General features: G+C 41.6%; 1 long non-coding RNA gene across 1 annotated transcript; it reads right to left on the bottom strand.

Annotated features, from left to right (window-relative positions):
* Positions 1–12,093: 12,093 nt before the first annotated feature.
* Positions 12,094–18,827, bottom strand: LOC136872647 (uncharacterized). The gene is made up of 2 exons (XR_010859968.2): positions 18,536–18,827; positions 12,094–12,280 (listed from the first exon to the last, which is right to left on the bottom strand). It is a non-coding gene; the product is annotated as an uncharacterized lncRNA (long non-coding RNA).
* Positions 18,828–21,748: the final 2,921 nt, after the last annotated feature.

Raw genomic sequence — 21,748 nt, 5'->3', positions numbered from 1 at the left:
CTGTGGAAGTAAGGAGAAATTGAAGGAACTTACTAGAAAATTGAATCTAGCAAAGAAGGCAGCAAAGGATAACATGATGGCAAGCATAATTGGCAGTCATACAAATTTTAGTGAAAAATGGAAGGGTATGTATAGGTATTTTAAGGCAGAAACAGGTTCCAAGAAGGACATACCAGGAATAATTAATGAACAAGGGGAGTGTGTATGTGAGGATTTTCAAAAGGCAGAAGTATTCAGTCAGCAGTATGTAAAGATTGTTGGTTACAAGGATAATGTCCAGATAGAGGAAGAGACTAAGGCCAAAGAAGTAATAAAATTTACATATGATAACAATGACATTTACAATAAGATACAAAAGTTGAAAACTAGAAAAGCGGCTGGAATTGATCAGATTTCTGGGGATATACTAAAGACAATGGGTTGGGATATAGTACCATATCTGAAGTACTTATTTGATTTTGTTTGGCCGAAGGAGCTATACCAGATGAATGGAGAGTTGCTATAGTAGCCCCTGTGTATAAAGGAAAGGGTGATAGACATAAAGCTAAAAATTACAGGCCAGTAAGTTTGACATGCATTGTATGTAAGCTTTGGGAAGGCATTCTTCCTGATTATATTAGACATGTTTGTGAAATGAATAACTGGTTCGATAGAAGGCAATTCGGTTTTAGGAAAGGTTATTCCACTGAAGCTCAACTTGTAGGATTCCAGCAAGATATAGCAGATATCTTGGATTCTGGAGGTCAAACGGACTGTATCGCGATTGACATGTCTAAAGCATTTGATAGGGTGGATCATGGGAGACTACTGGCAAAAATGAGTGCAATTGGACTATAGATCTCAGAGAGTTAGAGTAGGTGAAGCTTTGTCTGACCCTGTAATAGTTGAGAGGGGAGTTCCTCAGTGCAGTGTTATCGGACCTTTATGTTTTCTTATATATATAAATGATATGAGTAAAGGAGTGGAATCGGAGGTAAGGCTTTTTGCGGATGATGTTATTCTCTATAGAGTGATAAATAAGTTACAGGATTGTGAGCAACTGGAACGTGACCTCGAAAATATTGTGAGATGGACAGCAGGCAATGGTATGTTGATAAACGGGGCTAAAAGTCAGGTTGTGAGTTTCACAAATAGGAAAAGTCCTCTCAGTTTTAATTACTGCGTTGATGGGGTGAAAGTTCCTTTTGGGGATCATTGTAAGTATCTAGGTGTTAATATAAGGAAAGATCTTCACTGGGGTAATCACATAAATGGGATTGTAAATAAAGGGTACCGATCTCTGCACATGGTTATGAGGGTGTTTAGGGGTTGTAGTAAGGATGTAAAGGAGAGGGCATATAAGTCTCTGGTAAGACCCCAACTAGAGTATGGTTCCAGTGTATGGGACCCTCACCAGGATTACCTGATTCAAGAACTGGAAAAAATCCAAAGAAAAGCAGCTCGATTTGTTCTGGGCGATTTCCGACAAAAGAGTAGCGTTACAAAAATGTTGCAATGTTTGGGTTGGGAAGAACTGAGAGAAAGAAGAAGAGCTGCTCGACTAAGTGGTATGTTCCGAGCTGTCAGCGGAGAGATGGCGTGGAATGACATTAGTAGACGAATAGGTTTGAATGGCGTCTATAAAAGTAGGAAAGATCACAATATGAAGATAAAGTTGGAATTCAAGAGGACAAACTGGGGCAAATATTCATTTATAGGAAGGGGAGTTAGGGATTGGAATAACTTACCAAGGGAGATGTTCAATAAATTTCCAATTTCTTTGAAATCATTTCGGAAAAGGCTAGGAAAGCAACAGATAGGGAATCTTCCACCTGGGCGACTGCCCTAAATGCAGATCAGTATTGATTGATTGATTGATTGAAAATAAACGAAAGGACATACTTTTACAGGTACCATATCAGCGTTATTCTTTCTTTCTTTCTTTCTCTCTTTCTTTCTTTCTTTCTTAATCTGCTTACCCTCCAGGGTCAGTTCATCCCTCGGACTCAGCGAGGGATCCCACCTCTACCGCCTTAAGGGCAGTGTCCTGGAGCTTCAGACTCTGGGTCGGGGATACAACTGGGGAGGATGACCAGTACCTCCCACGGTGGCCTCACCTGCTATGATGAACAGGGGCCTTGTGGGGGGTTGGGAAGTTTGGAAGGTACAGGTAAGGAAGAGGGAAGGAAGGGCCGTGGCCTTCAGTTAGACACCATCCCGGCATTTGCCTGGAGGAGAAGTGGGAAACCACAGAAAACCACTTCCAGGATGGCTGAGGTGGGAATCGAACCCACCTCTACTGAGTTGACGTCCCGAGGTTGAGTGGACCCCGTTCCAGTCCTTGTACCACTTTTCAAATTTCGTGGCAGAGCCGGGAATCAAACCCTGGCCTCCGGAGGTGGCAGCTAATCACACTGACCACTACACCACAGATGCGGGCAGCGTTATTTATTGCCTAACAAAACAACACATGAGAGGCTCTTAAACAATACAGCTTTGCCTTCTCAATTTGAGTTACTGAATACACCACGCACCAGTGCCTTTAATATCGAATAACACCTCCACTTGAATTGATGGATGTCTGAGCTCATCTCTCGCAGTAGTTCGTCAAGGTAATGTTGTTTCAAACTGTTTCAGTCCTCAATGGTCATTTGGCAAAGATTTCTCAGCGTAGCTGGTGGGTTGGGACGTCCATAAACAGCCCACTTTAATGTATCCCTGGCATGATGGATAGGGCCCATGTGGAGGAAACACGACGGCCACTCTAGTGCAGCGATATCACGATCACGAAGGAAGTCATTAACGAAAACCACAAGATGGACGCGCGCATTATCGTCTATTCTAATATGCTGGCGATGCTGAGAATGTCGTCCCCGTATCGTCCATCCATCGCATTGTCCTGTATGACTAGGAGTGGCGTACGGTATGCCCACATAATGACACCCCAAAATCTGAGGGAGCCACCAACTTTCTGCACATCCTGGACAGTGTGTCTGAGACGTGAAACCTGACCAGACTACTTCCAATCATGTTGCCGACGATCGTCAGGAATAAGACTTATGAGACACTGGTTGGTGAGAAGGACTTCATGCTCACCACCACCACCACCACCACCACCACCATGTTTGAAGAGACCCATCTGTACTGTGCCCAGTGATGTCCAGAGTATGTGCTTCGTGTAACCTGTTTTTCATATTTTGAGTTGAAATGCAGTGACCTTTGGCTCTCCTAGGATCATTTCTCAGCATGATGGCATTAAATTTAAGGTTCTTATCCGTGACTGGGGGAGAGACTTTTAAATTCAGCTCAGTCATTTATTCACTCATCCACTCACTCATCCATCCATACTGGAGTGTTTTCACCTTATCTGCTGGGGCTCCGTAAATGTAGGCTGAGAGCATCCAATTAATTCAATCGTCTAATCACACATTTAATTACAAATGCTCCCTCCCCAGTTGGTGACTATCCGTTACTGGTAGAGAGAAGTGTTTATTCATTCATTCATTCATTCACGCATGCATGAATACAATCCAGGCATGCAGCTCAGCCATCCATTCATTTATTCATTCATTCGTACTGTGCTATTACACTATTCCCGAAGTGAAAATCCATTCGATTCGGAGTAAGCGCGATTTCCCACATCGAGATTAAACAGAATGATTAACTTCAGAGAAGATCATAGAAGCTAAGATTGACGCAATATCGAAGTAGATATAATTATAATGGCAGTGAAAACAATGACAATAAAACAGGAGCCGGATTGTTAAATAATGGACCCAACACTGTAGAAAGTAACTAAATGACTGACTTTTCCAGCGAGTAGATGTATCTCAAGTAAGCAGCGAATTGAATCAGATAAAAGCATCAAGAAAGAAGAGAGTTTGGTCAAAGAAGATATCAACTACGATTATTCGTCGAAACAACGCGCAACAAGGTAATATTTGAACACAAAAAACGCGTTAATTTCACTTGAAACATTTACCAAGAGTTGAAAATCAGTCAAATTGAAGACGCCAAGGGAATCGAATCAACTAGAGAATCAATGTCGAAAGAACGCAAGACCATTGCTAGCATAAATCATAATATTTTGATAATATTGCAGACATATTGGGAGTCTGATAAAAGTTACAGATCAGTCAAAGAAATTCTAAAACGAGATAAATAATTGTTACATCAAAAGGCTTTGTTAGCATCCACAAGTATCAGCTGATTTCATGTATGTTCTGTATTTCTATAATTGAACGAGACAAGATGATGGTTCTTTAACAAGATGGGTGACAGGCTATCTAGGATAACCTGAGCTGAACGGTGATTGACCGACATTGCAGATGACGACTGCAAAGCCAGCCACGCTGCATGGAGATCACCCTACACAGCGGAGAATGAATGATGCATGAATTATCCCAAAAAAGCAACGGAAAAGTGATAAGTTTCACAAATAAGAACATGAAGTTAGGTAGGTATTATTTTAAGTAGATAATTGGTAGATGAAGTGTTGATATTGGGCCGTATAATCTTCAAATCACACTTTATCGTGTTAGATTCTCGCGAGTGATTTTTCACTAGATCGATATAAATAAATTAAGCAGTCTTCTACAGAAATATAACCAAACCTTAGATACAGAAAAGAGTATCCAAGTAATGCCATAGCGGATGTGAAGTGCTGACAAGAAGAATATGATATTGTATACATTCTAAGTGATAGGTTAATATGAATGTAGATGATATATTTAAATAATATGAACAGGTGATAGGTTGCTATAATGAAGAAGAGTATTACTAAATATGGAAATGTCAGTAGACAGGGGGAATGTTATTGTAATTCAAGAAGATATAGATTCAATGATGAGAAGACATGAGAATGGGGTTATTTGTGCGCCAGAAAGAAGTGGTTATGTGAAAGGTTGGATATAGTAGGAAGAGATGCGAGTTGAAATGAGTAAATGAAGAGGATACAGATATGTTATATGAAAGAAATGAAAGATTAGTTGGATGAATTGTATTCCACGATGAAATGAAAGAAGAAATGGAATTTTTAAAGTAAGATAGGAGATGATTGGCGCAGACTAGGATCAATTATGTTCGAGATGGCATAACATTGCATATTTTGTCAAGAATCCATGTATAACAATAATTTTGGAGTATCTTAACCTTCATAGAATAGGATGTTAAGACGTGGTCATCAAAATATATCATTATAATTACGAATACGTATTACACTTAGGATTTCTTCTGTAAAGTTGCACTCTTCTAAAATTGAGTATGGCATAATTAGATTAACATGAAGGATCATTGCTATTGTATATAAGAATGCAAATAAGTTTGTTCCATACAGTATCTTCAAAAATAAATTTTCCCTAATGCTTTAATTGAACCACGCGAGATCACACAGTCATGTTGAGACCCACTATGGGTTAAGGATACCATGCTAGATTTAATCATTACTTTAATGTAAATAGGAAGGTTATTTTGAGATATGAATTTGAATGAATAGATAATTTCAACTGACTTAAAGCAAGATTTGCTGAATAACTGGAAACTTATCACTTTTTCCGTAATCTTGTGAGGAGATATAGTAAACATTATGAGATAATTCACCATTAGAAGTCACTAAACAATATCTTATCAAAATATTCTATGGACAAATAAGAATATTACAATGGATAGGGACCTTAGCTGCAAGGAATATGGTACCTTAATATAACCAAGCTTCCCATGTTCAACTTGTATTTATTAACAATGTTATGTTGAAAATATTGTAAATACAATACAGCATTGGCTTATTTCAATGATGATATAAAATATGCTACGAAGAATGTGATTGTTAATAAATAATTCCAACCTACCAAATGTTAACTTAATTAAATTTGAATTTTGTTTTATTTTATTATTCCACTTTTCTCTTCCAAGATTTGATTTGTATTAATAAATCATAGTAGTTAAGATTTACTGTATGTCTTATTTATAGCTTGATATGATAGCATAAGATGCCATAGAGTCGAAGTGATGGAATTTTGTGTATTCATATGATTTATGGATACGTCGGATGGAGAAGTTCATCGAGTCTAATGGTACATAAAATAATTAATCGGCGTATCGACTTTCTTTTCTGATCCCACGTAAAACAACTATTCAATCAAAAACTCTGAGAGACTGGCCGGGATTTCTTTTACGTGACCCATCCTGGACGCGAGAAGGGCGTAGTGCAGTCATTCAATTAATTCATAAAGTCTATTGTAAGCTAAGGAGAAATCTGTTCGGACTCGTAACAAAACAAATACTTGCACTAATTATTAATAAGAGTAAGATACATGTTGTCCTAGGTTATATCGTCGCTGTTCGGAAACAAGGTCATATCTCACAATGCTCTTCCTATCCATTATTTTATTTAATACTGGTCACGCCTCCCAGCTTCATATCGATATTTAGTTCATCAGAACAACATTCGTTGTGTTCATTTCCCTATGCTTACGTGTAAAGGAAAAAAACTTTTTTCTTTTGCTATTTGCTTTACGTCGCACCGACACAGATAGGTCTTATGGCGACGATGGGATAGAAAAGGGCTAGGACTCTGAAGGAAGCGGCCGTGGCCTTAATTGAGATACAGCCCCAGCATTTGCCTGGTGTGAAAATGGGAAACCACGGAAAACCATCTTCAGGGCTGCCGACAGTGGGGTTCGAACCCACCATCTCCCGGATGCAAGTACACAGCTGCGCGCCCCCAACCGCACGGCCAACTCGCCCGGTAAAGGAAAATGAACCATACCGTACCACACTCGAGGAATGTATGTTTGCATGACTTACTAACGCACTCCTACAGTATAATGTACAGTACTTAAGGTTTATTTTTCTTTAACGTTAGCGTACTAAAATGAACACAACGGAAATGGTTCAGATGGACTACATATGCATACGTACCTGGGAGGCGCGACCAGTCATAAGGAAAGTAATGGATAGGAAGAGCATTGTGAGATATGATCTTATGACCGAACAGCGACGATATAATCCTGCTAATGTCTAGGGAAAAAATTAGTACATTTTTAAAAACTACAATTTAGAGATTGGGCGTAAATAGCGATTAGGTGTAATTGCAATTTTAAGGTACTAGTAGATAAATTAATAGCCGGGCAGAATGGCTCAGACGGTTGAGGCGCTGGCCTTCTGACCCCAACTTGGCAGGTTCGATCCTGGTTCAGTCCGGTGGTATTTGAAGGTGCTCAAATACGTCAGCCTCGTCTCGGTAGATTTACTGGCACGTAAAAGAACTCCTGAGGGACTAAATTCCTGCTCCTCGGCGTCTCCGAAAACCGTAAAAGTAGTTATTGGGACGTAAAGTAAAATAACATTATTATTATTATTATTATTATTATTATTATTATTATTATTATTATTATTATTATTATTATTATTATTATTATTATTATTATAAATTAATTGAAATAAAAAAAGTATGCATGTAACAATTAATTTGATTGCAATAAATGATTACTCTCTCCTCAGATCCAGGCGATCCGGAACCAAGGGACGAGAGTATCCTATTCTATTCTATTCTATTCTATTCTATTCTATTCTATTCTATTCTATTCTTCTTCTTCTTCTTTTTCTTTTTTTGCTATTTGCTTTACGTCGCACCGACACAGATAGGTCTTATGATGACGATGGTATAGGAAATGTCTAGGAAGTGGAAGGAAGCGGTCGTGGCCTTAATTAAGGTACAGTCCCGGCATTTGCCTGGTGTGAACATGGGAAACCACGGAAAATCATCTTCAGGGCTGTCGACAGTGGGGCTCGAACCCACTATCTCCCGATTACTGGATACTGCCTGCACTTAAGCGACTGCAGCTATCGAGCTCGGTTTCTATTCTATTCTAAAATGTTTAAGGTTTCCTAGACCTTAAATTGGAAGGTAACGGTCATCGACTGCTGTCGTAGTCCTTGCGAGGCAAGTCATCAACGGCTCCTGTCTCGCTGTACCACATAGAGTGTGGGTGCCCAGTTGTACTTCTTGTTAAAACAATAATCATCACCACCAACCATCATCTGTTCGAACCACATCACTTTGATTACGGCCCACACGTCGAGAAACTGCTTTTCTTGACCATTCTTCTTAATAACATCAATGTTATTGGTTTACGTCCCTCTAACGTCTAATTACTTTTCACGGTTTTCGGAGACGACTCCATCCTTCTTGACATAATGTGATTATGCGTGGACGATAACAGGTCGACATTGTACGACGTGCCATCCTAGATGCTCACTACACTGCTAAGAACACAGCTCTAATCAGGGCCGGATTAAAGGAGGGGCTAAAGAGGCTGCAGCCCCGGGCCCCACGTGCCAAGGGGCCCCGGCCCTTGGCCGAACCTAAAATTGTATAAAAAGGCCTGCTGCTCCACCTTCGTGCATGTATATGAATATTTACACTCGCAAAATATCGAACACGCACTCTTCCTTCCTTCCTTCCTTCCTTCCTTCCTTCCTTCCTTCCTTCCTTCCTTCCTTCCGTCCTTCCTTCCTTCCTTCTTATCAGCTGTCCGCGTTAGTATTTAATCACTGCAAGAATCAATCGCCCGGCGACACGAATTCTCGCTACTTACGCACTGTAATTATTGTAAAGGTTATTGTTAACGAAAATTTAAATCTGGCAGCTTGCGAGTACGGGCAGAGGGGGAAGAGGGGGGGGGAGAGGTCTAGGAAATGAGCGGGAGGGTACAAGGGAAGCACGGTGGAATGCGCATGCTATACTATATATTTGTATCAGGAAGAGAACTTCCAGTTCACCTCTAATTATTGAACCATTCGTAAGTTACAACTATAATGTTCTTATTAAAATGGATAGAAAATATCCCAGTGGTGCCAAAAAAATGTAAATTCTGTTTTGTATGTCGATTTGATAGTGATGATGAGACAAAGGTAAATTTTTTTCGCATTATGAAATATTAACGTGAAAAATTGTAGTCTATTTCAACACTTCCCCATTCATCAATTTAAGTGGAAGTAGTTCTATAACGACTTTAGTATGCTAGTTTTACGTGATGTTACGAAGAAGGGGCCCCACATTTTTAAATAGCCCAGGGCTCCCAAACACCTTAATCCGGCACTGGCTCTAATGCTTCCATACCAATACTACAACTGAAATACTGCCTCCTTACCGAACTCGATAGCTGCAGTCGCTTAAGTGCGGCCAGTATCCAGTATTCGGGAGATAGTAGGTTCGAACCCCACTGTCGGCAGCCCTGAAAATGGTTTTCCGTGGTTTCCCATTTTCATACCAGGCAAATGCTGGGGCTGTACCTTAATTAAGGCCACGGCCGCTTCCTTCCCACTCCTATCCCTTTCCTATCCCATCGTCGCCATAAGACCTATCTGTGTCGGTGCGACGTAAAGCAACTAGCAAAAAAAAAAAAAAAATACTGCCTTCTTTGAGCGTGGCGTTCTGCCTGATGTGAGTTGGGGTATGTGGATTTGTATGATTACAGACATCCGAAGGGTCGTCTTTCCGGTCTGCATAGGACAGGCCAAGATAGCAACACAGTTAAATCGCACACAGGGGTGTTGCAAAACATGTCTGTTTTCATTCCGGCTTTAGTGCACACAAGTGAAAGGTGGATGGATTGAAGATATTCAGATGTAACAGAAATGCAAGTAGTGTGAACAATTGCTGATACAAATAGGTAAGAACAAAATCGAAGTGAGAAGATAAAGCATAAGTTGGGAATACACTCGGTGGGTGTAGCTGTTGGTATAAAACCGGATTTAGTGGTAGGGTCATGTGAGGTGAATGGAGCAGGATAGGTTACCTAGGAGAATAACGGGCCTGTCTTTAATTTGATGATTAGAAGTGACCACATGGCTAGTTGTAAGTAGAATATTATGGGGGCGCTAAGTTAATTCACTGAGGCTTGCAGACTGAACGCTGAGAGGCATAAGGGTCTATAACGAATATTTATTTTTGCTATTTATTTTACGTCGCAACGTTATCTTTAGGTCCTATGGCGACGATGGGATAAGAAAGGGCTAGAATTCTAAAGGAATCGACTGTGATCTTACTTAAGGTACCACCAAACCAAACCAAAACTAAACCCCATGGTGCAACAGCCCCGAAGGGTTATGGCCTAACGGGCGACCACTGCTCAGCCCGAAGGTATGTAGATTACGAGGTGTCGTATTGTAGTTATTTTTGGATTTCTAGACCGGGGCTGCCATCTCATCGTTAGATGGCTCCTCAATTGTAATCACGCAGGCTGAGTGGACCTTGAACCAGCCCTCAGATCCCTCAGAACCTGGCCGGGAAACGAACCCGGGGCCACGGCTAAGAGGCAGGCACGTAGAAAAAACATTTTCTGCCCATTCTACAAACACATTACGATGTCATCTTTCCCGTGCAGAGTAAAGTTATTTATTCATTTAATTTTTCTTGGGAGGTCTGTGGGCCCCTTAGGCCCGCCTGCATCAGACCTTGCAAGCTCTAACGTTACGCCACTGATTCAGCGTTTACTTCTTAACGAATTAAAATTCCTGAAGAGATCCAATGAGAATGTTTAACATTTTACGTGATTATTAACATCATTATCAAATGTCACAGGACGAGCGATTTTTCGAGAAATCCAAATCTTAAGGACGTGGCTTCCCTTTCAAAAAAATCTCATTTCCGCGGGCGGGGATTCAAACTAAAGCTTTCTTTTCAAAATACCAGCAACTGACCAATCACATAGCACGGAGAGAGGAATGATTTAGTATATTAAGTAAACTAGAAATTTCTGTGGTTCAAAAGGCTTATATATTCCCTTGATGCATATTTATTGTATTATGGAAAACAATGAAGAATATATATCTCCGGGAAACCTGTGTAGGATCCTGCAGTGTTCACATCTCTTCTGTGCATGACGTCCATGACGTAACGGTACAGTTTTCTGTGCTCCTTTTCATAGCGTAATGCGGACTTTTTCTCACGGAACTGGCGTGTTTACCGCAGAGACAGTTTAGGAACGATAGGAGGGGGAGTATTCATACTAGTGAAGGGAGAATGAGTAAAATACGAAAAAAAAATAAGGATGAGAAATATGAAATTCTAGGTGTAAAACTTACCTCTAAAGATAACAGGCAACTTGAGGTTTATGAGGTGTACAGACCTGCAAGCCTGGCACTCACGTTGATGCGGAATTATTTGATAAGATGATCGATCAGTTATGTGCGGACCGACACAGAAAGGAACGTTATTGTACCGGGTGATCAGAACCTACCGAATGTTTACCGGGAAGGGAAAGCGAACGGCAGAAAGTATGACAACCAAATGGTGAATACGTTAATATGGGAAGGACAGATTAATCGGAAAGTGATGGAACCAACTATAGGGAAAAATATTCTAGACATGGTGCAATAAAACCCAAATGAGCTCTATAGAGAAAGTGAAGCGATAGATGGTACAAGTGATCATGAAGCTGTCTTTGTCGTAATGAGTCAGGAATGGTAAGAATTCATTATTTATTATAACCGGGAAAGATGTCCGGCTCCATGGCTAAATGGTTAGCGTGCTGGTCTTTGGTCACAGGGGTCCCGGGTTCGATTACCAGGAGGGTCGGGAATTTTAACCATCATTGGTTAATTTCGCTGGCATGGAGGCTTGGTGTATGTGTTGTCTTCATCATCATTTCATCCTCATCACGACGCGCAGGTCGCCTATTAATGGCCTATATTGTCCGAACTAATAATATTATTTTACAGAATTGTTTGTCCGACTCGTTGGCTGAATTGTCAGCGTACTGGCCTTCGCTTCAAAGGGTCCCGGATTCGACTCCCGGCCGGGTCGGGGATTTTAACCTTCATTGGTTAATTCCAATGCCTCGGGGGCTGAGTGTTTGTGCTGTCCCCAACATCCCTGAAACTCACACACCACACTTAACACTATCCTCCACCACAATAACACGCAGTTACCTACACATGGCAGATGCCGCCCACCCTCATCGGAGGGTCTGCCTTACAAGGACTGCACCCGGCTAGAAATAGCCACACGAAATAATTGTTTGTATTTTCATATTTGTTGCCACTGTAAAATGTGTTGACAAAAAACTGTATATAGGTAAAGAAAATGTGTGTTTTAATGGAAAAAATACGTCACTAACTAAAACATATATTTTACACTTTCATAGAAATTGGTACAATATAGACAATGATATATGTATGTGAATTAAATAATAAAGGTATGCTTCTTCTTCTTCTTCTTACGTTTCAAGTTAGACTGTAACAGGAGTGGGATCACAACCATGGCATTTACATGGCCCATGTGCGACTATACGAAGACCTGAAAACAAAGGAAAAGAAGTACTTTATTCCCTAGACCACGTAAGGCATTTTAAATAAGTTGTATGTTTATAGAATATGAAGTTCATTCACACACACACACTCCATCACCAATCTCGAAATCTCAGAACTATCAAGTTCATAAGTAAAAGTTAAGGCAACGTTTTGAAAAATTCAACCACCATAAGAGTGATGGTATGCCTCTGCTGGTGAGACCTAGTGTTTACAGTGTCGTTTTCTTCTGGAATGTGCTAGAGCAATTTTGTTACTTTCATTGATCTGTCTCAGTCTTATCCTTGGCTTAGATAATATAAAACTGACTGAAGTTTGAGCGATGCTAGTAATGCCGTTCCTTAAGCAGCCAGTCCCTGCTTGGAATGTATGAAAATGTTGCTCATCGGGTCGGTTGGTGCGTGCATTTCAGTGGGCTGATATATTATGTAATAGCAACTTCTGACTCAGTGAGGAAAGGAACGGGAAACTACCTCACTCCTCATTTCATTATTATGCTTCTTCAATGATGCCTAGGCCATCTATGACAGCTGATGGTGGAGGTGTTGATGATCCACCCAACCTTCGGGCTGATGACTTTATGCGTACACAAGAACTACAACTGAGCAATCTATATAAATAAAATCGTTACGACCGTGTGTCTGTACATTGATTATTTTGGCGTAATTTCCGTACAGTTATCCGTTTCAGGTGTAATAATGACCATCTGCATAATTTTTAGCTGTGGTGTCTGTCTGTTTGTTTGTCTGTTTGTCTGTTTGTCTGTTTTTCTGTCCTTCCATAACTTGAAAAATACTGGATATATATCCACCAAACTACATATTTAGAATCCACCTGTCTTTGGGCAGGTTTTAGCGCAAATATCGTTTCTAAATCCCTGAAATGAGTGGGGATTTTTACGAAACCGAAACCGTGATTTTGCACTCCCTCAAAGTATACACAACCGAACTTAATGGAAATCTACTTGCCTTAATGAAAATTAATTTCTAAACTTTTTTTCTCATGTGCGTCATTTCGATACCAGGATTAATAACGGAGATATCATTAACGAACCGTTTTTTTGGTACAAGTCCCACCGGACTTAACGCAAGAGCGGGTGCGCGTAAAGCGTATTTCTTACAACTTGAAAACTACTGAGATATTTGAACCAAACTTTATATTTAGCATCCACCCCTCCAAGGGTAGGTTTTAAGGTTTATAGCATTTCAAATTCGCGGAATGGATTGGGGTTTTATACGGGACCGAAATGGCGATTTTTACTCTCCCACAAGATTTAAAGTACAAGACCAACCTAACTGGAAATCGATCAAACTGTTTGGAAATCCAATTCTAATTTCTTTTTCTCATGTGCATTTTTCAACGGGAGGATTAATAAGGGAGATAATGAAAGGTCGGTTTTCAGGCTAAGTCTAGCGGACATAGCCCAAAAGGTGTTATATGTGGAGCAGATTCCTTATCTATCTAGATAAATCATATCGTAAGGACCGTGTGTCTGTGCACTGACTATTTTGGACAAATTTTCGTACAGCTTTCCGTTTAAGGGGTAATAATGACGACCTGCATATTTTTTAGCTATAGTTTCCTGGGAGTCCTAAATTTTACCCCTCCCCCTCGCCCAACATCAATATTGCCTCACAATCTGCCACACGAGCTGAAAAATTGAAATTAAGCAAATTTATACGTTTTAGCCGGTAACCTACGGAAAACTTCCAAGATCTTTAAATATTTCACTTTTTATGGCGAGTAATATCGAAATATAGGCAATTTAATGACGGTGCAGACCTTCGTTTCGAGGTATTTCGCGGCTAAACGGCAAGTCCTATCACAAAACGGATGGCACGATCTCCGTTCAATTTCGAGTGGTCTACAACTTTGGTCCTGTGATATTTTGTCGTATCTCTCTCTCTCTCCCTTATAGGGTAGATTTGGCTGTATATTTCGATGGTTCGTAAATGTTGTGCTTTTTACACGTGTATTATTTAATTTGACACACTTATAGAAAAGGTAGGGTCATCGAATTTGGCACGCACATTGACACGACCAATGGCTATATGCGAACCCAAATTCATGATTCTAGCTTCCACATAAGTATGTGAAAAATAATGATGAAAATGTACCCAAATTTTACCCCATTCAAATATCGTAACTCAATCGAACTCATAAATATGTGAGATACGAGAAAATGTTTTAACACCAAACGTGTAGAGCGATGAAAGGGACGTCTGGGGGTGCAAACCGTTTGTTGGTATGATGTACCGTTTAGGAGCAGTAAATCTCGAAATGAAGGTTTGCACTTTCAAACGTGCCCATGCATATCTGTCATCTGTATAAATATAATCGCAAAGACCGTCTGTCTATACATTGGATATTTTCGCGGAATTCCCGTACAGTTATCCGTTTCAGTTGTAATAATGACCATCTGCATATTTCTTTACTTTGGTATCTGTTTGTCGGTTTGATTTATGAGTTTTTATAACTTGAGAACTACTGAATATATTTCTACCAAACATGATATTTAGAATCCACCTGTCCTTGTGTAGGTTTTAGGGCCAATGTTATTTCTGAATACCTAAATTTACTGGGGGTTTATCCGAAACCGGAACCATGATTTTGCACTTCCTCAAAATATGCACATCCCAAATTAATCGAAATCTACAATCCTAAATGGAAATCCATTTCTAAAACTTTTGTTCCCATGTGAAATTTTCGACATGATGATTAATAAGTGAGATAACATAAACGGTTGGTTTTGCAGGTTAAGTCCAGCGGACGTAGCCAAAATGTGTTGTACGTGGAGCAGATTCCTTATCTATCTATATAAATAAAATCGTAACGACTGTGTTTGCCTGTACATTAACTATTTTCGTGAAATTTTCGTACAGATACCCGTTTGAGGGGTAATAATGATCGTTTGCATATTTTTTGGTTTAATTTCCTGAAAGTCATGTTTTTAGCCCCTCACCCAAAATCCAGATTACAGCATAATCTGCCAGACAAGCAATAAAATTGAAATTTGGCAAAATTATACGTTTCAGCCTGTAACGAACGAAAAACTTCACAGATCTTAATTTTTTCATTTTTTATCCCCGAAGAATATCGAAATATGGAAGCAATTTTAATGATGGTGCAGACCTTCGTTTCGAGGTATTTCGTAGGATAAACGGGAAGTCCTATGACATAACGGATGGCACAATTTTCGTTGAATTAGGAGTGATCTTCAACCTTGGTCTTATGACTTTTTGTCGTATCTGTATCGCTTATACGTTAGATTCGTCTCTATTTCTCGATTTTAAGTAAATTTGGACTCTTTACCTATATAATTCATACTTTCAATCACTTACAGGAAAGATAGTATGATCAAAATCTACGCGAACATTGGCCCACCCAGTACCCATATGTGAGCCAAATGCTATGTCACATAATTATCCGAAAAGTAATGCAATGTAAGATAATCGTACACAAAATTCAACCTATTCAACTTCTTCGACTCAATCTAACCCATGAGTAGATGAGATGCGAGAAAATATCATAGGACCAGCCATTTAGATCGCTAAATACTGCGCCTTACGGTACAAATCCTTTGACAATATGACGCACCGTTTAGCAGCAGTTAATCTGTAAATGAAGGTCTGCAATATTGTAAACATGCATATACTTTCGTATGTCCATCTATATACATTCATTGATGTCGATTTGTAGCGATCGAGAAATGGTGTGTCTGCTCTTGTAATCAGTACTCCCTACACCGACTTTGACTGTTGGCAGTAGGAATGGGGTCCTTCTCCAACTCCTGTGTAACTGGCATTAGTAAGGAGGGCCAACCATTTTAATGAATAATTCACTTCTCGGTTTGTCTTGCAGAAGGCAAGGGATCATGCAGTTTTTTTCGAAAGTCCCCTACCCTATTGTGTTTGGCTCTAGGCCAGGGTGCCCGCTACTATAAACAAATGTTCCAATCTAAAATTTGACTAGCATTAGGCATAGTGGCCTGCTATTTTCATGGAAACTCACTAATTCTGTGTGACTGGCAGCAAGCTGGCTGGCAGCAATAAAAAGGGCCTGTCATTATAATGATAACAGCACAACTCAATTTTTACTGGTGGTAGGGAAGTTTCCTGCTATTATAATAAAAACTCCTCAACTGTAATCTGTCTGAAAATCGAAAATGGGTCTGCCATTGTAACTAGAACTCCCCAAATCGATTGTGACCACGCAGTAGGCTATGGGGCCTGCAATTATAATCTAAACTTGCCAACTCGATTGTGAATGGCAGTAGGCAAGTGAGCCTGCCGTTATCATCACAACTCAGCAACTCTCACTTTACATTGGAAACAACGTATGGGGACCTCCTCATGCTATTTCTCGGATAAGGCTAAGAGACATGCAATTTTAGAACCATCTTATTTACTGCACGCACAGTATTTACGTCGATATCCGTATACAATGTAGATTACCGTAGCGAAGCACGGGTACATTTGCTAGTCTTTCTCTATTAATACTAATCAGAGGAAAACTGGAAGAGGTCGGACACTTCGAATTATGAAGAGGGAACGGCTACGAAGAGCGTGAAAAATGAAAGACTCCCCAGGCTTTGCAAACCTAACACCGTCGGGGTCAAAAAACAACAAGAGTTGACCAAGGGAAGGTGGATAGGATTGGTGATAGTTGGGAGTCGGCCACAACTAAGTGGAAGCAATGCGAAGGAGAACCGTAGCAACCACCCCACGTTCCTAAGTTGAGAGTCCCTCTAGATCGCGATTCTGCGACATACTGTGGATGTATTCCACCACCCTTACCCGTAGGTGATAATCCTCTATGAGAATAAAATCATGAAAAAATGGGCAATGTTGCGGAGCGGTAGTTCGAGGACTGCTATGACAGTTAAGTTTCAGCCTGCTTAATTAGGTTCACATCACTTTCCGTGGCTTTCTCTGTATTGCGGCTATCAGAAAAGAAAAAAAAAAACATTCGTAGTGCAGACACATTCAGCTAGCTGTTGATATTCGATTACATTTATGAGAAGATGTTTCTTCTTTATCATGCTGTATTCATACTTACACGCCGGCCCCGTGGTGTGGGTCAGGGATTTTTCTCTCGACTTGAGGGCTGGTTAGACGTCCACTCAGCCTACGTGATTAGAATTGAGGAGATTGCGGCCAGGGTCGGTTTTTCCCTCGGACTCAGCGAGGGATCCCACCTCTACGACTTCAAGGGCAGTGTCCTGGAGCTTCAGACTTTGGGTCGGGGGATACAACTGGGGAGGATAACCAGTACCTCGCCCAGGCGGCCTCACCTGCTATGCTGAACAGGGGCCTTGTGGGGGATGGAAGATTGGAAGGGATAGACAAGGAAGTGGGACGGAAGCGGCCGTGGCCTTAAGTTAGGTACCATCCCGGCATTTGCCAGGAGGAGAAGTGGGAAAACACGGAAAACCACTTCCAGGGTGGCTGAGGTGGGAATCGAACCCACCTCTACTCAATTTACCTCCCAAGGCTGAGTGGACCCCGTTCCAGACCTTGTACCACTTTTCAAATTTCGTGGCAGAGCCGGGAATCGAACCCGGGCCTCCGGGGGTGGCAGCTAATCACACTAACCATTACACCACAGAGGCGGACTTTCATATTTCATTATATTCTTTTACCTAAACGTAGCTCGTATCCCTAGGATGTCTTCAACATTGAGTTGCTTGCCTGGACGTGTAGATGCTTGGCCCTGTCCTTAAAAACTTACTGAAGAAACTGTTCCTTTTCTTGCGCATCTGAAGTTGGCTCCAGGGCAGTTCTCGCTTGGTAGGAGGGGGTGCATAGCTGATTATTGTTGGTAGCAAAGACAGAAATGAAGTAGTGCTTGAGTGTTAAATTTAGTGTTTAACATTCGAAGGACGGCACTGAAACCACAAGTCTACTTACATCGAGCCTTATTATATGAACGTATTTTTAAAGAAACAGTGGATTTTTCCAGTGCAGAGGGCTAGTAGATGCTGATTTAGAAACTCCCAACACGTGCTACTTTTTCTCTCAGATGAAGAGAGTACTGAATTTTAAGTGAAGTGGTGATTTCTATGATTGCTTCGAAAATCTACAGAGCCCGTGGCAGTGATGTGTTGACTGCGAGAGTGACCATTTTGAAAGACTCGAGTAACACACTTTAAGGTTGGCAGGTTTATTTTACATGGAACTGTTCTTGACTTTTCGGAATAATATATTTTCATAGGTATGATATTATTTTCTGAAATTGAACTCACTTTGATCGTGCTTGCAGTTGTAGAGCTTCAACAGACACGGGTTTTGGAAAGTCCTCATAGGGTGAGTAGCACTGGCAGCACACACTGGGTTATATGTCAATGGACACAGATCTGGGCACTTCTTTGGCAGGAGAACTATCACTGGCACTGTATGAGGAGGTAGGGGAAGTGCGAGGGGTTTATGAGGCAGAGGATGAGCGGGTGGGGGTGGAGGATGATGAGGGGGTGGATGTGGTGGAGGGTATAGAGGAGGATGTGGAGGAGGAGGGGGTGGCGGTGGAGGAGGATGAGGGGGTGGATGTGGTGGAGGGTATAGAGGAGGATGTGGAGGAGGAGGGGGTGGAGGAGGATGAGGGGGTGGATGTGGTGGAGGGTATGGATGAGGATGCGGAGGAGGTGGAGGTGGAGGAGGATGACGGGGTGGATGTGGTGGAGGGCATGGAGGAGGATGCGGAGGAGGATGAGGGGGTGGAGGAGGATGAGGGGGTGGAGGAGGATGAGGGGGTGGATGTGGTGGAGGGTATAGAGGAGGATGTGGAGGAGGAGGGGGTGGCGGTGGAGGAGGATGGGGTGGATGTGGTGGAGGATATGGATGAGGATGCGGAGGAGGTGGAGGTGGAGGAGGATGACGGGGTGGATGTGGTGGAGGGCATGGAGGAGGATGCGGAGGAGGATGATGGGGTGGAGGAGGATGAGGGGGTGGATGTGGTGGAGGGTATGGAGGAGGATGTGGTGGAGGGTATGGAGGAGGATGTGGTGGAGGGTATGGAGGAGGATGCGGAGGAGGAGGGGGAGGCGGTGGAGGAGGATGTGGTGGAGGGTATGCAGGACGATGCGGAGGAGGAGGGGGTGGATGTGGAGGAGGGTATGGAGGAGGATGTGGAGGAGGAGGGGGTGGGGGTGGAGGAGGGTGAGGAGGTGGATGTGGTGGGGGGTATAGATGAGGATGCGGGGGAGGAGGAGGGGGTGGCGGTGGAGGAGGATGGTGGTGTGGATGCGGTGGAGGGTATGGAGGATGAGGGGGTGGGGGTGGAGGAGGGTGAGGGGGTGGGGGTGGAGGAGGGTATAGAGGATGATGTGGGGGAGGAGGATGTGGCGGTGGAGGACGATGGCGGTGTGGACGTGGTGGTCGGTATGGAGGGGGGTGCGGAGGAGGAGGGGGTGGATGTGGAGGAGGGGGTGGAGGAGGATGAGGTGGGGGATGTGCGGGAGGATGTGGAGGTGGATGAGCAAGAAGAGGCGGATGCTTGATTGTTAGTAGATATTTTATGTGTCGTGGACGTGGCGGTGGTGGTGGAGGAGGTGGCGGTGGGTGGCGGGGTGGTGGTGGACGGTAATAGAGATGCGGTGGTGGTGGTGGTGGTGGTGGTGGTGGTGGTGGTGGTGGAGGCGGTGGATATGGAGGGTAATAGGGATGTGGTAGTGGTGGGTATTTATGTGGGGGTGGGGGTGGCGGTGGTGGTGGTGGTGGTGGTGGTGGTGGTGGTGGTGGAGGGTAATGCCTGTAAGGGGATGGTGGAGGAGGTGGCGGAGGTGGGGGATGTGGGTGGTAATGTTTTCTTCGGCTCCATACTGGAAAAAGCTGACAAATAACCACTAGGAACACTGCAACAGAGAAACTCAAGCAATTTATAATGGTCAGCACTTTTCAACCTATATCTTCATTTACAGTATCTATCACAAAGGACAAAGCGAGATGTGTTAAGACAAAATTACACTTCGATTATATTTTAGGTACTAAGCCAATTATATTTAACTGACAGGAAATCCTTATAAGAAAACAACTATCCTATGGACAAGGGCAACATAATACTACCTAACTGACTGCATCAGTTGCAGGTTATTCGTGAAGAGAGAAAGCATAAAATATAATGTTGGTACCTTCGATTGCTTGTCTGTTAAAAGACGGGTTAGTAAAGATACAGTTGGTTTTAATCCTAAGCGAGCTTGTAATTCTACGCGAATGCTACCTCCAGTTTTGCTTGGAACCCGAACCTCAGGAATGTAGCTTTTGCATTTCAAAAGTCCCAAATACTTTGGCCAGGATTCGAACGGCGGTTATCATTACGAGAAAACCAGTGACTAAACTACTCGACTTCCTCGGCCTCAATTATTTTTATCATCTTCATTAGGTACTTTGAGATTTGGTCAACATTCCTTGATCATACACTATGAATTGAGCCCGTTGCGTGCAGTCAGATATTTAATCAAATAATTTTTTAAAACATTTTACAAAATATAATAAATTGACGAAAACTGGATGTTTCGTAAGATATTTGAACAAACAGGTCCAGTGACAAAAATAGCTGAGCCAAATAGCTAATCAGAGAAGGGGAAGAGAGATGAAATTCGTTGGTCCTGGGGGTAATTGAGCTATTAACTGATTAAGACAAAAATGAAAGATACATGTGTTCATAATGAGTTAAGTCTCTTTCTGCACCAAAGTGCTAGAAGAAAGACACAAAGTATAATCCCTTAGTGTAAGTATTGTGCTTTTTGAGGTCAAATACCAGTCTATTAGGCGGTTTTTGGAGAGCATTTGATATTAGACGGCATTATTTTGATATCAGTTTTAAGCATACGCTTTACGGTGTACTATGACGATTATGATAATGATGATGATGGTTGTTTAAAGGGTTCTAATATCTAGGTCATCGGCTCCTAATGGTACGAGATAAAAATAAACATAATAATAATTAAAATTTAACCATTGACTAAAATTTAAAATAATAATGTGAACAAAATTATTATCAATTTAAAATAATCAGTGGATCTGATTCGCAATGCCTTATTTCCTCATAAGTGATTTAAAAAGAGATTAAATGTACCAAAATGGAATAAGGCATTGACTTTGAAACTAAATAATATATTTCTGAATGAATGAATGAATGAATACAATTCTCTTCCAGTCAAGGATGACCACCAACTGGGGAGAGCGTATTGATTTATTGTAAACTGAAATATTACATAGAGTTAGATTTGAACTTACTACAAAACACACAAACTAACAAAAGACAAACAAACATTAAGAAACAAAAATCCAAAGGTATTCCAATTCCTTAAATGTTACATAATGATAGTATATGTTGCATACCCCATACATATTATACATCCTTATTATACTACATAAGAATGGACGAAGAGAATGAACATAAAAATCCCCAGTCGCGAATGACGATCTGCTGTGGGAGAGAGCACCCGTTGACAGCAGCG

Source organism: Anabrus simplex, chromosome 4 (assembly GCF_040414725.1).
Source record: "Anabrus simplex isolate iqAnaSimp1 chromosome 4, ASM4041472v1, whole genome shotgun sequence".
Taxonomy (NCBI): Eukaryota; Metazoa; Arthropoda; class Insecta; order Orthoptera; family Tettigoniidae; genus Anabrus; species Anabrus simplex.
This window is presented reverse-complemented; position numbering and strand designations above follow the sequence as displayed.